We start from the raw sequence: 3,524 nt of genomic DNA on the forward strand, positions 1-3,524 counted from the left end.
CACATTAAGACCTGGATGCCCCATTCCCAAGGGATAGAAAACGCATTTTGCAGCGGGGGGGGGGGGGGGGGGGGGGGGAACCAGGCAATGCCTGCATGATTCCTACAAAAGGAAAACAAACATCTTTCTTTGTCCAGAAAGTAAGCTTGTTCCTCAATGTTTTCATTGTAGAATGGAGGAAAGGGCACCGCAGTTCAACTGCTTTCGCTGAGGGAAGAAGTCTGTGATTGGCTGTCCCGGGAAGATAACGGAAGGGGAGAGAAACACTCCCCCCTTTTGAGCAGCCCCCCCCCCCCCAGTCACACCCACCGACAGTCCCACACCTTTGGCGTGACCTGCGAGAGCCCTACTTACCTCTCCACCCTTTCACAGCATCTCAGCCACACTGGTTTTCATCCGCTCCTGGACTAACGCCAACCCTCCTTCTTGCCTCTGTGCCTTTGCACATTCAGTTCCCTCTACTAGTCTACGAACGCACGCAGGCGCACGCACACACACAAGCCAGCTCCTAGGCATCCTTCAGGACTCCGCTTCTACATCATGTCTCCAGAGAAGCCTTCTCTGACATATTCTCCGTCGCTATTCCCGCGATGTGGTCTCAGAGCCCCGTGTGTTTCTCCAACCGTTGGTACAAATTCAAATTTTATGAGCATTTGCGTGATTTTGTGTTTGACGCATCTAATATATCTCATTGCGTTCAAAGTTCCAAGAGAATAGTGACTGGGTCCCAGGAACCTCACATGGTCCCGAATCTATCGAAGTAGACATTCACTAAATAGTTGTTGAATAAACAAGCAAACAATAGATCGGAAGTAATATGGTGGCTGGGGGTGGAGGAGGGAATTTAAAGGCTAGAGGAAGGAGGGGCACCTACCTGGGTGACTCAGTCAGTTGAGTGTCTGACTCTTGATTTCAGCTCAGGTCATGATCTCACGGTTCATGGGTTCGAGTCCCGCATCAGGCTCTGTGTTGGCAATGTGAAGCCTGCTTGGGATTCTCTCTTTCCCTCTCTCTCTGCCTGTCCCTCACTTACGCATTCTCCCTCCCTCTCTCTCTCTCTCTCTCTCCCTCTCAAAATAAATAAATAAACATTTAAAAAAAAGACTAGAGGAAGGACCAGGGTACAGAATGAATGACAGTAAGATTGTTAGAATACAGGGCAATTCTGATACTGGGTAAATCAGTCAGTTATAACTGTAAGCCTCTTGATTTCAGCTCAGATCATGATCTCACCGTTCGTGGGTTTGAGCCCCACATCGGGTTCCATGCTGGCAGCGTGGAGCCTGCTTTAGGTTCTCTGTCTCTCTTTCTGCCCCTCCCCAGCTTGCACTCTTTCTCAAAATAAATAAACTTCAAAAAATTGTTAGAATACAACCAGTTTAGGTGAATGCTGGAAACACCAGAGGGGGTTCCTTGTATACAGAGGGACAGCTCTCCATTCAAGTCACGCCAGGATGACAAACCCCAATGTCTCTCGTCGCAATGCCCTGATCTGCCTCTGAGATCTGAAATTTGAAATCACCACTCTTCCTTGTCCTTATATTTCCCCTACACTCACTCGTGTTTCCTCCCCGCTTCACTCATTGTGAGTCTCCAAGACCCTTGGTCCCTATCTGAATAGCCTTCATTCCCCGTCCACAGATCAATAAAGTCATCGTCAACACTCTATGTGTTCTCTTCCTTAGCTTTCCATATTGCTGGGCCAGCATCCAATCCAAAGGATCGCCTGTCCTCCATCTTGATTCCCCGGTGCAACCCGCAAAGTCCATAGGAGAAAGCCCATGAACCGTGCAGCACATCACAAATCCACACAATTTCTCTTTGGACCTTGGCTCTACTCAGTGACGCTTTTGCTCCCCCAGAGAATCCAAACTCTCCCAACCTTCAGTATTCACCTATCCAGTGGTTAGGTGCTTAGGTGAATATTTTCAGTATTCACCCATCCGGTGGTTCTTAACCCTTGACCGCTCGCTAGAACCTCATGAGGAGCTTTTAAAACCACCAGTGCAGGAACATCCAGAGATACTGATCTAATTATTCTAGACTGGGATGCAGGTAAGCAGTTTGTTTGTTTGTTTTTTAACTCTCTGGGTGACTCCAGTCTACTTAATAGCAGAAACATTTTCCTGTGCATGGAGACTACATGGGGCTGTCTTTGAGAGGAGAGTGATCCTCCTGGGGAGGTAACGTGTTGATCTTCAGGTATTTTAAGAGAACGCCAAAGGCATGCTTGTGGACTTGAGAGACTGAGCTAGAGGTCCATAGGCCACTGCCCACTTGCTCTCTCCCTCAGAGCCAGCACAACAGAGAGGAGGAGAAAACAATCTCAGTCAGTGAAGGGTTGAGGAAAGTGAGCACGGGAACCATGACGGGGGGTGTTGGGGGCTGGGGAGGAGTCAGTAATGGAGCAAGGAAGGAGGAAAGTAGACCTTGGCATATTTTCTTAAGTCCTACACCAGAAATCACCAACTGGCTGCTGGAGACCAGGATCCTATCTGCAGATATTTGGCCCCACAATGCTCTAATTTTGTGGTCGTTGTTATTGCCGTGCTGTGCTCACCACAAGGGTAGCCACCATTTGTCATCGTAGAGCGCCATTACAGCACAATTGACCATATGCTCTATGCCACCCCCTTCATCCCCATGACGTAGTCATTCCACAGCTGGAGGCCTGTATCTCCCACTCCCCTCCACCTTAATTTTAAAATTAGTAACATGAAAAATTGAGGCAATTTACCTGGAGATCCTCATTTCTCACTCTTCCTTAAAAATGTTTTCCAGATACCTGACTACATTGGGACCACATGCCTACAGGGCAACAATATCCGGTGCTGAGGGACATTTGTCCTGTTCTAAACGGGGCCCACACTCTACACTTCATCCTTGGCCTGGCCTGCCTACCTCAGTCGTTTATTTGATCTGCCTGATATCTAGAAACATCTAAGCTTTCAAACGCTGGCCTAAGCCATGAAGCTTTGCCCCATTCCATATTGGTCAAAGAAGCAAATCAACAAGTCAGGCAACGTCATAATGCCTGATCTCCCTTGTCCACTCCCATCCCCCCCAAACCAATAGTTGGACCCTGTGCGGCTTTTCTAAACGTTTTTCTAAAGCTCTTAGTAAAGAACCACTGAACGTCCACCAGGGTCTAGTGTATCTGTCGATAGGAGGAAGATCGTCACAGATGGACGCAGAACAGAGAGAAGGTAACTTTGTTCCAGAGTCTCAAGGCAGACATCTCATTCTAAACTTCACAGTGATGAGGGGCACCTGGGTGGCTCTGTCAGTTAAGCGTCCAACTTCGGCTCAGGTCCTGAGCTCATAGCTCATGGGTTCGAGCCCCGCGTCGGGCTCTGTGCTGACGGCTCAGAGCCTGGAACCTGCTTCGGATTCTGTGTCTCCCTGTCTCTCTGCCCCTCCCCTGCTCACACTCTGTCTCTCTCTCCTTCAAAATAAATAAATATTTCAAAAAATTTTAAATTTCACAGTGATGAGAATGAGCTGAGAAGTGACTTCTCAACTAG

Source organism: Panthera onca, chromosome F1 (genome assembly GCF_046562875.1).
Source record: "Panthera onca isolate mPanOnc1 chromosome F1, mPanOnc1 haplotype 2, whole genome shotgun sequence".
In the NCBI taxonomy this organism is placed as follows: domain Eukaryota; kingdom Metazoa; phylum Chordata; class Mammalia; order Carnivora; family Felidae; genus Panthera; species Panthera onca.